This window comes from Phyllopteryx taeniolatus, chromosome 5 (genome assembly GCF_024500385.1).
Source record: "Phyllopteryx taeniolatus isolate TA_2022b chromosome 5, UOR_Ptae_1.2, whole genome shotgun sequence".
Lineage (NCBI taxonomy): Eukaryota > Metazoa > Chordata > Actinopteri > Syngnathiformes > Syngnathidae > Phyllopteryx > Phyllopteryx taeniolatus.
The window spans coordinates 11,878,202-11,892,851 of NC_084506.1; the positions used below are offsets into that span (position 1 = coordinate 11,878,202).

The window sequence follows — 14,650 nt, forward strand, 5'->3', positions numbered from 1 at the left end:
TTTGAACCACGGTACCTGCGCTCCATAAATGCCTGGGAGCACAAATGAATAAACTCCTTACATTGGGGAGCCACCAAGAATGGCTAACCCAAGGTCGAACAGTCGTCATCATGAAGAACCCCCAGAAAGGAACGACACCATCAAAACACCGACCTATAACCTGCCTCAGCACCCCATGGAAGCGGCTAAAATGAGTAGGCATATGGATCAATACATGAGCAGTGCAGTTGCTAATAACACCAGCTACTGGGTGACATGGCAATCGCCCAAGTCTGTAAAACCAGAAGTACGAAGAAGAAGTCAAGTATTGTGCACTGCCTGGATTGACTACAAGAAAGCCTATGACTTGATGTCACACACATGGATACTGGAGTGCCTGGAATTGTACAAGATCAACAGGATGCTAGGAACATTTATTCACTCAAACCCAGCTGCACAGGTGAACATCAAATGTGGCATATTCCAATGAGATTCAGAGCATCTCACCTGCTGCTGTTTTGCATAGGCCTGAACCCCCTCAGTCAGATCATAACCAAGAGTGGTTTTGGGTATCGGTTCATAAGTGGAACAACAATCAGCCACCTCCTCTACATGGATGACATCAAGCTGTATGCCAAGAACAAGTGTGACATCGACTCCCTGATCCTTCACAAGGATATACAGCATTGACATTGGAATGTCATTCGGACTAGATAAGTGCGGGTGAATGATATCTAGACGAGGGAGGATGATCACAACAGAAGGGATAGAACTACCTGAGGGCAGCATAACAGATGTGCAGGACAGCTACAAATACCTTCTAATTCCACAGGCAAATGGCAACCATGAGGAGGCAACTCGGCCAAATACCTAAAGAGGGTGAGGCAGAGCCACTGACATCAAGACAAGAAAGCTTACAATGTACGGAGGGTTTCACCCGAAGTCCAGCATCCTGAGGCTGTACACAAAGTGGAAAGGAGGGAGGGGGACTAGTGTCACAGGCACTATCCAGGAGTAAACAAAAGGTCTCCAAGAATACATCAAGAAGATGGTCCCCAGGTACGAACTACAAAATCAATGCCTCAGGCAACAGAAGCCCAGTAAGGACAAGGAGCCAGATGGGTTGTCATGGTAAGACAAGCCCCTGCATGGCATGTACCACCAACAAATTGAAGAAGTGGCTGAGATAGAGAAAACACACCAGTGGCTGGAAAAGGCTGAACTCAAAGACAGCACAGAGGCACTAATCATGGCACAAGAACAGGCCCTAAACACAAGATCAATAGAGGTTGGGGTCTACTACATCAGACAGGACCCCAGATGGAGGCTGTGCAAAGAAGCCCCAGAGACAGTGCAGCACATCACAGCAGGCATACATGGAGCGGCATAACCAGGTAGCAGGAATAGTGTACCGGAACATCTGTACCAAATATGGACTGGAGGTCCCAGAATCAAGATGGCAAACACCACCCAAGGTGGTTGAGAACAACCAGGCCAAGATCCTGAGGGACTTCCAGATCCAGAGTGACAAAGTGGTAGTGGATAAACAAAAAAAAACAGCAGTTGAGATAGCTGTAGCTATCCCGAGTGATAGCAACATCTGGAAAAAAAGAACATGAAAAGTTGGAGAAATACTGAGGACTGAAGGAAGAACTTGAATGTGGATGGTGAAGGCAATAGTGGTGCCCGTAGTGATCGGGGCAGTGGGGGCAGTAACTCTCAAGCTGAGAGGATGGCTCCAGCAGGAACAACATCCGGTATCTCCGTTCAGATTAGTGCAATACTGGGAACAGTTAACCATTCTGTGCAGAACCGTCAAGCTCCCAGGCCTCTGGTAGAGGACCCGAGCTTGAAGGAGAAGTGGGTGAGAAAACTATATATATATATATATATATATATATATATATATATATATATATATATATATATATATATATATACACATACACACACACACACGCACACACACACACACACGCACACACACACACACACACAGAGAGGCTGAAATAAGTATTTAACACGTCATAATTTTTCTCACTAAATATATTTCCAAATGTGCTATTGACATGAAATGTTCACCAGATGTTGGGAACAACCCAAGTAATCCATACATACAAAGAAAGTAGAAAAAATAAGATCAGAAATTACGTTGTGTGTAATAATGTGAAATGACACAGGGAAACTTAGGTTGTTCCTAACATCAGGTGAAATCTTCATGTCAATAGCACCTTTAGAAATATATTTATTGAGAAAAATGGTGATGTGTTAAATACTTATTTCAGCCGCTGCATATATAGTCCACTTAAAAGCTGCTATAGCTTTACCTCTAAGCTTAGACAGCATGCAATCGTGTATATAAATTTTAATATGTACAGTTTTTTACGTATGTTGGATATATATTCTTTTGTATTTTTAATTTTCTCTCGTAATACTTGTATGCTCTTATTTTATATGCACCTGTGTCTGCAATAAATATTCCTCAATCTATACAGACTCGCACACACACACACGCAAAAAATTTAACTCTATGTAATACCCTCCACTGACCGTAAGCAGCATTACTGAAACATTGTTGCAAATGAATGTATTAATGAGGTTTCTGCTGATGAACCCTATAATAGGCTTATCCCAGACTTGTGGTATATCATCAGGCCACAGGTGGCTGAAATCCATCTGACAGACTGCTCTTTCTATATCTACTCAGCAAGATAACTGTGCTACTCAGAAGCACAATGAGTGGTAGAAACAGTACAGTATAACACATAAACACATTCAGAGAGGAAAAGGAATCATATCATGGTGAAGGCCTTACATCTCATATTGTCCAGCCATAAACTCATTTTTTTTGTTTTAGCATTTTGGTTACAGTTGCTGACACTTTAAACATAGTGTTAACTGATCAATGTTGTTTTGCTTTGTTTTTCATTTTTAGCTTGAACCAAGTTGTACTGAATAAAAACCCTTTCCTTTTAAACTGTAAGTAGTTAAATCAAAAATCTGTCATAGTATCTTGACCACAGACATGACACACTGGACATTAAGAAAGTGGAAAAAGATTGCAAGAATTTGTGATAGAGGTTAAAAAATAATTACTATTATTGTTCACTGCGATTGGCTGGCAACCAGTTCAGGGTGTACCCCGCCTCCTGCCCGATGATAGCCGGGATAGGCTCCAGCGCTCCCGCGACCCTTGTGAGGATAAACGGCTGTTTTTGTTGTTTTCCATTTTGGATTTTGAAAATATCCATATTATTATTGAACAACTTTGAAGAAGTCTTTTTTCCACCAATCTAAAGGATCCTGGTAACTTTTTGCATAATCTACACTATAGACTAAACTATACATTTAGATAATTGTATATACAGTACCTAAATAGACAGTACAGTAAAGTATGGATAATATATCTGACATAGAACCTTTTGTCAAAATGTATACAAATAATGACTCTTCTTTTTGTTTTGATATAGCTCATATTACAACAGCTTGCCGTCTTTTGCGACTTCAGTCATTAGCTGCCAAACGATACACATTCCATTCAACAAATGCAATTTTATTAAAACTTTGATCAGTGCATGAATGATTTGGAGCTTTACTGTAAAATATACAGCTTGGGGAAAAAGCCATTCAACAAAATGTGGCACTTGTACATATTCTAGCACCAGGTGAGATCCCACGAAGGTAATTGCACATCTGTGTTGTTAGAATCCACTCAAGCTGCTGATCGCAAGCATACGGTAAACGTCTGAATTGGTGTCTTTGCAATTACACATTGCATCCATCTCACTTCTTAATTTAGGTTTAGCATATTTTGCATGTACAATATACTGCTGAAGAGCAATCATGAAGTCACTTATAAATAAAGTTGAATTAACCAAGTCATAGCAGGTGGAGTGTGAGAGTAGCTAGCTTGTTTCAGCATTCTGCGTCTATTTGTGTCAGTGTTACGACAACTGTGTGTGCTGTGAACCTGCCTTACACAAATCCCGCTTGGTTCTCTGCAGCTGCAAACACACAGCCCACCTCAACCTACTCCCCCCCACCACTGTTGCTGTCACCCACCCACCGATTGGCCGCTGTCGAAGCAAGGCATAAGCTGTTCCCTAGCAACAGAGCACTAGTTAACCAATAGTAGGGGCATCTGAGAGGAAGGCCTACTTTGCCAATCTGCTGTTACTAAGGTGCAGAGAGGAGCAGTGTGTTTCCCTCTGTGGCTGAATGTGTGCGTGTGTGTGTGTTTGTGTGTGTGCGTGTGTGTGTGCTTGTGTGTAAACAGGTTCATGTAATGGAAGCCAGCAACCACCGAGCTACTACACAACACCACACAGGGCCGGTCTTCTGCAGACTAATGATATCAAAGTGAACCATTGTGACTGAGATGTTAGAAACTGTATGTACACACTACGGGTCGGACTCACCCTATAAATCCTGATTTGCTCTTCATATTGACAGTAACGAATGAAGTCTGAACCAGGATCACCTTACACCTTGAACTATTCCAAAATAATATTCCTAGAAAGGAAAAATCCAAATTCATTATTTGAAAATTATCTATTGAACCGGAACAAGTGTATTCTGGCGCGTTTTGGCTTCTTCCTCCAGAAAAGTTTTTCTTTTTCGTTTAAAATGGTTTACTTTAACCAGAAACTGTCGGCGTACCTTGGCCAAAAGTAGAATCCGGGTTGATTTTGCGCCTGTCTGTACCGTAAATCCTAGCTGCCTTTTACTAGCTGGCTCCTTTCTAGCTAGCCTGCTGGCTATCTGCCACACTGTGATCAACTTTATCCCATTCATTCGCCATGGCAATTGCTCCTTATCGTGTTTGGTTGTGGCGCTGCAATGAATATCCATGCAATTCCTTGGGGCTAGGCTATTGGATGGCTCCTTCCATGGTCGAGGGCTATATTGCAGCTACAACCAGGGTATAACTGGGCAACGTGACTGTTTGACATGCAAACATGCAGACATGACTGTCTGAAAAATCATGAAATATTCCATCCATCCATCCTTCCATTTTCTTCACCCTTATCCTCACTAGGGTCGCGAGCTGCTGGTGCCTATCCCAGCTATCTTCGTGCAAGAGGTGGGGTACACCCTGAACCGGTTGCCAGCCAATCGCAGGGCACATAGAAACAAATTATTATTCACGCTCACATTCATACCTACGGGCAATTTAGAGTTTCCAATTAACCTACCATGCATGTTTTTGGGATGTGGGAGGAAACCGGAGTGCCCGGAGAAAAATGTATAGGGGGACGGCAGTTGGTGCCCAGCAAACCCCATTTGGATGCCCAGGGCCACCGCACCATCCGCCGCCCTCCCGCCATTGCACGCCACTGAGCAGAATTGCAACACTGCCAACTACAAGCACAGTAATAAAATTTTTTTGGTCAAAACAGAGCATTATCTTGGTCTTTGATACAGCTCTTATATTCATCTCATTAAATGCGGTCATGTTGTGGCTAGTTGGTGTTCAATACACATTTTTCAGTGTGACCCTTTAAATAGGGGAGATCATCGCTGTTTGATCAATCTGACTGATGCTACATTCACACTGCATGGAAAGATGTCCATTTCGGATTTTTTTTTGTTAAAGCGGATCTTTTCATGCAGTTGTTCACATTACAAAGACAAATGCAGCTTCTATCGTGGAGGGAACATGTCCGTCCACACGCATGCACTGAAAACCGGACGTCACATTGTGTATGTGTACAACAGCGAAGCGACGTGTATATTGAAGTAAATGCGGCCCCTCGCAGAGGTTTCGTCTTGACGCATTTGTAGCGATTTCAAGAATTTTGCGCAACCGAAGCCAACATTTTCTTATATTTATCAGTTCTGAAGAATCTTCTTTTCACCACTGACTGTTTTCTGCTGCTTTGTCCGCAGTTGCCCTTTTGTCAGGTCTCTGTTTTGTCAAACAATTGTGAAATTTTGATGACGTTTTGATGACCTATTGATGACGCATTTGTTGGCTGTGCGCCCCGTGAGCGTCCATACTGCACTAACGTCGGATACATATCCGATTTATATCCAAATATGAAAGAGGCTGGGTCGGATGTGAAACATTGACGTGAAAAGAATCAGATACATATCACATTGGGAAAAAGAAATCGGAATTGATCTGCAGTGTGAAGGGTTGGTAATCTCTGGCCTGAGGCCGATTCAATACATATTTAGATACAAAGGTTATGATTCGATTCAAAAAGGATATCTTTAAGGGCGGAACGATACGATGCGGTTCAGTATGGGAGCGATGCGATTATTTGATACGATTTGATTTGGTGCTGAAACAATGTGATAGTTAACATTTGTTGATGTAGACGTTAATCATAAAGAACCTTGAGTTGCCTTAACTTAACCCATTTCTATAAAATCACATTTGTCTAACCCCTTTTACAAACATGCAAAACCACTTGTCTCTGAGAATTGTCACTTTATGGCACTGTAAAAAGATAAACAACCAAATATATTACATATCTATATTTTCATCCATCCATCCATCCATTTTCTGAGCCGCTTCTCCTCACTAGGGTCGCGGGCGTGCTGGAGCCTATCCCAGCTGTCATCGGGCAGGAGGCGGGGTACACCCTAAACTGGTTGCCAGCCAATCGCAGGGCACATAGGAACAAACAACCATTCGCACTCACAGTCATGCCTACGGGCAATTTAGAGTCTCCAATTCATGCATGTTTTTGGGATGTGGGAGGAAACCGGAGTACCCGGAGAAAACCCACGCAGGCACGGGGAGAACATGCAAACTCCACACAGGCGGGGCCGGGGATTGAACCCGGGTCCTCAGAACTGTGAGGCTGACGCTCTAACCAGTCGGCCACCGTGCCGCCTCTATATTTTCAAATAAATAAATTATTTGAATAGACGACAACAATTTATTTTGTAGAGAAAATAATCTGCACAAACAAACAATAGTTAAGAGTCAAGGGGGGTCTAGCACACGGTGCCATTCAAGCTAGGAGCACCACTGCACACACGCAATGCTTTTTTTTTTTTAAATAATCGCACAGCTTGCTGAGTGCTGACTTTTTTGTCAGTTGTGATGACTAGCTTAGCTCGACATAGCTGGGTGTGTGTCCTCTTGGTAGTTTATTTTTGGGGTTGCAAAGTACCACCGTTGGAACATAAACAGTAAGTGGACTAAATGGGCTTGAGAAGAACAATTAGTTTGCTGAGGTATATAGCTCATGGGAATTGCAGAGATGTACCCGCACATTTCGCCGCCGGACTCGAGATTAGGTGCGTAACATTAAGTTGCATTCAATGTTTATAACTGCCGGGGGAAATGCAGCGTCTGTGAACACCACTTTACTCTCGCTGTGACCACAAAACTTAACTACTAAAAAGCTATATGATATTTAATTAGTGATGCTCCGGAGAAATGTAGTTAAACTAGTAGTGTTGGTAGTGAGCACCACTGCTGTTTTTGGTTGTAAGAATAACGTTAGATCCATGGCGCACAGCGCGAGACCTTCCGTGCTTGTTTTAAGAGATGAAAACTGTAAAGCCTCTGGCAACCGATTCCTAGCCTTGGGATATCCGGTCCACAGCCCGACAACCGATGTATCTAAGGATTCCTGGCGGATTTTGTATCGATTATGGAGTCTGCTACCAATGCGGTCGTGTCTCTCGCCTTTACAAACAAATATCCGGTCGCATCGGTTTATCATTCCCAACACTAGTGTCTTCTTCGTTTTCTTTCGGCTTGTCCCTTTAGGGGTCGCCACAGTGCGTCATCCTTTTCCATGTAAGCCTATCTCCTGCATCCTCCTCTCAAACACCAACTGCCCTCATGTCTTCTCTCACGACATCCATCAACCTTCCTCTAGCTCTCTTGCCTGGCAGCTCCATCCTCATCATCCATCTACCAATATACTCACTATTTCTCCTCTGGACGTGTCCAAACCATCGAAGTCTGCTCTCTCTAACTTTGTCTTCAAAACATCGAACGTTGGCTGTCCCTCTGATGAGCTCATTTCTAATTTTATCCAACCTGGACACTCCGAGAGCGAACCTCAACATCTTCATTTCCGCCACCTCCAGCTCTGCTTCCTGTTGTCTCTTCAGTGCCACTGTCTCTAATCCGTACATCATGGCTGGCCTCACCACTGTTTTATAAGCTTTGCCCTTCATACTAGCAGAGACTCTTCTGTCACATAACACACCTGACACCTTCCTCCACCCGTTCCAACCTGCTTGGAACCGTTTCTTCACTTCCTGACCACACTCATCATTGGTCTGGATGGTTGAGCCAAAGAAGAAGAAGAATCACCTTTTATTGTCATGAACATGCATGCATGCACACGAAATTTGTTCTCTGCATTTAACCCATCACAGTGAACACATACACATGTTAGTGGAACACATTGGAGCAGGTGGCAGCTGAAGTCCTCCACCCTTGCTATCTTTTCTCCCTGTAGCCTCACTCTCCCCCCACCACCCCTCTCATTCATGGACATATATTCAGTCTTCCATCCATCCATCCATTTTCAACCGCTTATCCGGGTCGGGTCGCAGGGGCAGTAGCTTTAGCAGGGACCTCCAGACTTCCCTCTCCCCAGCCACTTCATCCAGCTCTTCCGGGGCGATCCCGAGGTGTTCCCAGGCCAGCCGAAGGACGTAGTCTCTCCAGCGTGTCCTGGGTCGTCCCCAGGGTCTCCTCCCGGTGGGACGTGCCCGGAACACCTCACCAGGGAGGCGTCCGGGAGGCATCCGAATCAGATGCCACAGCCACCTCATCTGGCTCCTCTCTATGTGAAGGAGCAGCGGCTCTACTCTGAGATCCTCCCGGATGACCAAGCTTCTCACCCTATCTCTAAGGGAGAGCCCAGACACCCTGCGGAGGAAACTCATTTCGGCCGCTTGTATCCGGGATCTTGTTCTTTCGGTCACGACCCACAGCTCATGACCATAGGTGAGGGTAGGAACGAAGATCGACCGGTAAATTGAGAGCTTCGCCTTTCAGCTTAGCTCTTTCTTTACCACAACGGACCGATACAAAGTCTGCATCACTGCAGACGCTGCACCGATCCGCCTGTCGATCTCCCGTTCCATTCTTCCCTCACTCGTGAACAAGACCCCAAGATACTTGAACTCCTCCACTCGGGGCAGGATCTCATCCCCAACCTGGAGAGGGCATGCCACCCTTTTCCGACTGAGGACCATGGTCTCAGATTTGGACGTGCTGATTCTCATCCCAGCCGCTTCACACTCAGCTGCGAACTGCTCCAGTGAGAGTTGGAGGTCACGGCTTGTTGAAGCCAACAGAACCACATCATCAGCAAAAAGCAGAGATGCAATACTGAGGCCACCAAACCGGACCCCCTCTACGCCTCGACTGCGCCTAGAAATTCTGTCCATAAAAGTTATGAACAGAATCGGCGACAAAAGGCAGCCTTGGCGGAGTCCAATCCTCACCGGGAACGAGTCCGATTTACTGCCGGATATGCGGACCAAACTCTGAACAGCCCGTATCAGGGGGTTCGGTACCCCATACTCCCGAAGCACCCTCCACAGGACTCCCCGAGGGACACGGTCGAACGCCTTCTCCCAGTCCACAAAACACATGTAGACTGGTTGGGCGAACTCCCATGCACCCTCGAGGACCCTGCCGAGGGTGTAGAGCTGGTCCACTGTTCCACGGCCAGGACGAAAACCACACTGCTCCTCCTGAATCTGAGATTCGACTTCCCGATGGACCCTCCTCTCCAGCACCCCTGAATAGACCTTACCAGGGAGGCTGAGGAGTGTGATCCCCCTGTAGTTGGAATACACCCTCCGATTCCCTTTCTTATTTAGTCTTACTTCGGCGAATCTTCATTCCTCTGCTTTCCAGTGCATGCCCCCATCTTTCTAACTGTTCCTCCACCTGCTCCCTGCTTTCACTGCAGATCACAATGTCATCTGCAAACATCATGGTCGACGGGGATTCCAGTCTAACCTCATCTGTTCATCTGTCACCTGTATTATTCTAACATACTTCTCTGCCACTCCAGACTTCCGCATGCAGTAGTACCGTTCCTCTCTGGGTACTCTGTCATAGGCTTTCTTTAGATCTACAAAGACACAATGTAGCTCCTTCTGACCTTCTCTGTACTTTTCCATCAACATCCTCAAGGCAAATAATGCATCTGTGGTACTCTTTCTAGGCATGAAACCATACTGTTGCTTGCAAATACTCACTTCTGTCCTGAGTCTAGCCTCCACTACTCTTTCCCATAACTTCATTGTGTGGCTCATCAACTTTATTCCTCTATAGTTCCTCTACAGCTCTGCACATCACCCTTGTTCTTAAAAATTGGCACCAGCACACTTTTCCTCCATTCCTCAGGCATCTTCTCCCCCGCGCTAGAATTCTATTGAATGAGCTGGTCAAAAACTCCACAGCCACCTCTCCTAGATGCTTCCATATCTCCACAGGAATCTCATCAGGACCAACTGCCTTTCCATTTTTCATTCTCTTTAATGCCTTTCTAACTTCCCCCTTACTAATCATTGCCACTTCCTGGTCCACCACACTTGCCTCTTTTACTCTCCCTTCTCTCTCATTTTCCTCATTCGTCAACTCCTCGACGTATTCTTTCCATCTAGCTAGCACACTGCTGGCACCAGTCAACATATTTCCATCTCTATCCTTAATCACCCTAACCTGCTGAACATCCTTCCCATCTCTATCCCTCTGTCTGGCCAGCCTGGATAGATCCTACCTGTGGGGCATAGCCACTAATCACATTATACATAACACCCTCAATTTCAAGTTTCAGCCTCATCATTCGATCTGATACTCTTTTCACCTCCAAGACATTCTTAGCCAACTCTTCTTTTAAAATAACCCCGACTCCATTTCTCTTCCCATCTACACCATGGTAAAGTAATTTCAACCCTGCCCCTAAACTTCTAGCCTTACTGCCTTTCCACCTGGTCTCCTGGACACACAATATATCAACCTTTCTCCTAATCATCATATCAACCAACTCCCGAGATTTTCCTGTCATAGTCCCAACATTCAAAGTCCCCACATTCAGTTCTAGGCTCTGTGCTTTCCTCTTCTCTTTCTGCCGAAGAACCCGCTTTCCACCTCTTCTTCTTCTTCTTCGACTTCGACCCACAGTCGCTGAATTTTCAACGGCGCCCTGCAGGTTGACGTCGCCGATGGTGGATGTTGTTAACCCGGGCCACGACCGATCCGGTATGGAATTCTTTGGATGAACGCTCATATTTGTTTGGCAAAGTTTTAAGCCGGATGCCCTTCCTGACGCAACCCACTGCATTTATCCGGGCTTGGGACCGCCGCACAGTTTGCACTGGCTTGTGCCCCCATAGGGCTGCATTTTCCCAACACTAGTGTGAACATAGCCTAAGTGTGGCGGTTACCATACTGAGATTCATTAATCAGAATCTAAAGGTCAAATTACATTGATGAAAAACCCTATAAAATGCTCAATGTAGAGTTATGTCAGTAAAATTTCCAACTGTTGAGAAGCATGGGTAAAGTATTTACGTACTGTATACAGTGGAAGAAAAGTCTTTCAAGGCCATCAAATCTCACTTTTTTTTTCTTTTTTTTTCATCCACCGAAGGTTAGAGTGATGAAAATCTGATATGGGACTTACTGCATGGCATTAGTGTAGCAACAAAAGTGCCCCATGTATCTACAGTATGTCCTGCAGGCTGCTCACTACAGTATGGCTAAAGTGACTGTATGTTCATCCATCCATTTTAATTTTTGCCGCTTGTCCTCATTAGGCTAGAAGAGGTGTCAAACAAATGTTTTAAAAAAATCCACTGTCCGACATTACTGGTCATTATGGCACTGTGTCAGGGCACCAAGACGCCTCAGACGCTGGCCAGTACAAAGTCATGAATGAATCCGATGAAATAAACACTCTATTGTGTAAAAAAAAAAAAAAAAAAAAAAACACACACACAAAGACCCCTTATGATGACGACAAACGATGGACTTGGTGGGGGGGGACGGGCCCTGACTGTTGTTTGTGCCTATGCACTAAACAGCAGTGAGACCTGGAAGGGCGCGATTGAACCCGAGCGGTGTTCTGTTATTGGACATCTGTGCTCGTCACGGATTGTCCATAACGAACATCAAGTTCAAGCATAAGGGTGTCCACACGTGCACTTGGCACCAGGACACCCTAGGTCGCAGTTCGATGATCGACTTTGTGGTCGTGTCATCGGACTTGCGGCCGCATGTCTTGGACACTCGGATGAAGAGAGGGGCGAAGCTGTCAACCGATGAGCACCTAGTGGTGAGTTGGCTCCGATGGTGGGGGAAGATGCCGGTCCGACGTGGCAGGCCCAAACGTATTGTGAAGGTCTGCTGGGAACGTCTGGCAGAATCCCCTGTCAGAAGGAGTTTCAACTCCCACCTCCGACAGAACTTTGCTCATGTTCCGGGGGAGGTGGGGGACATCGAGTCCGAGTGGACCATGTTCCGCACCTCTTTTGCTGAGGCGGCCGACCAGAGTTGTGGCCGTAAGGTGGTCGGTGCCTGTCGTGGCGGCAATCCCCGAACCCGTTGGACACCAACGGTGAGGGATGCCGTCAAGCTGAAGAAGGAGTCTTATCGGGCCTTTTTGGTCTGTGGGACTCCCGAGGCAGCTGATGGGTACCAGCTGGCCAAGCGGAACGCAGCTTCGGTGGTCGCTGAAGCAAAAACTCGGGTATTGGAGGAGTTCGGTGAGGCCATGGGGAAGGACTTCTGGACAGCTTCGAGGAAATTCTGGTCCACCATCCGGCGTCTCAGGAGAGGAAAGCAGTGCACCACCAACACTGTGTATAGTGGGGATGGGGCGCTGCTGACCTCGACTCGGGACGTTGTGAGTCGGTGGGGAGAATACATTGAAGACCTCCTCAATTCCACCGACACGCCTTCCCATGAGGAAGCAGAGTGTGGGTTCTCTGAGGCGGGCTGTCCTATCTCTGGGTTTGAGGTCACCGAGGTAGTTAAAAAGATCCTCGGTGGAGAGGCCCCAGAGGTGGATGAGATTCGCCCGGAGTTCCTAAAGGCACTGGATGTTGTGGGGCTGTCCTGGTTGACACGCCTCTGCAACATCGCGTTGACGTCGGGGACAGTGCCTCTGGTTTGGCAGACCGGGGTGGTGGTCCCCCTTTTTAAGAAGGGGGACCGGAGGGTGTGTTCCAACTACAGGGGGATCGCACTCCTCAGCCTCCCTGGTAAGGTCTATTCAGGGGTGCTGAAGAGGAGGGTCCGTCGGGAAGTCGAATCTCAGATTTCGGTTTTCGTCCTGGCCGTGGAACAGTGGACCAGCTCTCCATCCTCGGCAGGGTCCTCGAGGGTGCATGGGAGTTCGCCCAACCAGTCTACATGTGTTTTGTGGACTTGGAGAAGGCGTTCGACCGTGTCCCTCGGGGAGCTCCTGTGAAGGGTGCTTCGGGAGTATGGCTTACCGAACCCCCTGATACAGGCTGTTCGGTCCGTGTATGACCGGAGTCAGAGTTTGGTCCGCATATCCGGCAGTAAGTCGGACTCGTTCCCGGTGAGGGTTGGACTCCGCCAAGGCTGCCCTTTGTCACCGATTCTGTTCGTAACTTTTATGGACAGAATTTCAAGGCGCAGCTGAGGCGTAGAGGGGGTCCGGTTTGATGACCTCAGTATTGCATCTCTGCTTTTTGCAGATGATGTGGTTCTGTTGGCTTCATCAAGCCGTGACCTCCAACTCTCACTGGAGCAGTTCGCAGCCGAGTGTGAAGCGGCTGGGATGAGAATCAGCACCTCCAAATCTGAGACCGTGGTCCTCAGTCGGAAAAAGGTGGCGTGCCCTCATCCTCAGGTCGGGGATGAGATCCTGCCCCAAGTGGAGGAGTTCAAGTATCTTGGGGTCTTGTACACGAGTGAGGGAAGAATGGAACGGGAGATCGACAGGCGGATCGGTGCCGTGTCTGCAGTGATGCAGACTTTGTATCGGTCCGTTGTGGTAAAGAAGGCGCTAAGCCGTAAGGCAAAGCTCTCGATTTACCGGTCGATCTATGTTCCTACCATCACCTGATGGTTATGAGCTGTGGGTCGTGACCGAAAGAACAAGATCCCAGATACAAGCGGCCGAAATGAGTTTCCTCCGCAGGGTGTCCGGGCTGTCCCTTAGAGATAGCGTGAGAAGCTCAGTCATCCGGGAGGATCTCAGAGTCGCTGCTCCTCTGCATCGAGAGGAGCCAGATGAGGTGGCTGGGGCATCTGATTCGGATGCATGTGCCACCGGGAGGAGACCCCTGGGATGACCCAGGACACGCTGGAGAGACTCCGTCCTTCGGGTGGCCTGGGAATGCCTCGGGATCCACCCGGAAGAGCTGGATGAAGTGGCTGGGGAGAGGAAAGTCTTGGGCGTCCCTGCTAAAGCTACTGCCCCCGCGACCCGACCCGGATAAGCGGTAGAAAATGGATGGATGGAAACACACACAAAAAAAATCTGGAGTACCCTAGCAAAACGCACGCTAGCACAGAGTAAACATACAAACTCAACACAGGAAGGCAGAGCTATGTTTTGAATGTCAGAACTGTGAGGCAGACTCGTCAACCGTGCTGCCATCATTCAGCTAAGTAAAAAAACTTATTATCAAGTGCAGTTCTACACCACTGAAAACAATAATACTGTACAGCTCTAACCACTTTACAGTTAAGAGT

General features: G+C 46.8%; 1 protein-coding gene across 1 annotated transcript in view; it reads right to left on the bottom strand.

Moving 5' to 3' along the window:
* Positions 1 to 14,650, bottom strand: part of jph3b (junctophilin 3b) — a 97,926-nt gene that overhangs the window by 9,333 nt on the left and 73,943 nt on the right. The window lies entirely within an intron of this gene.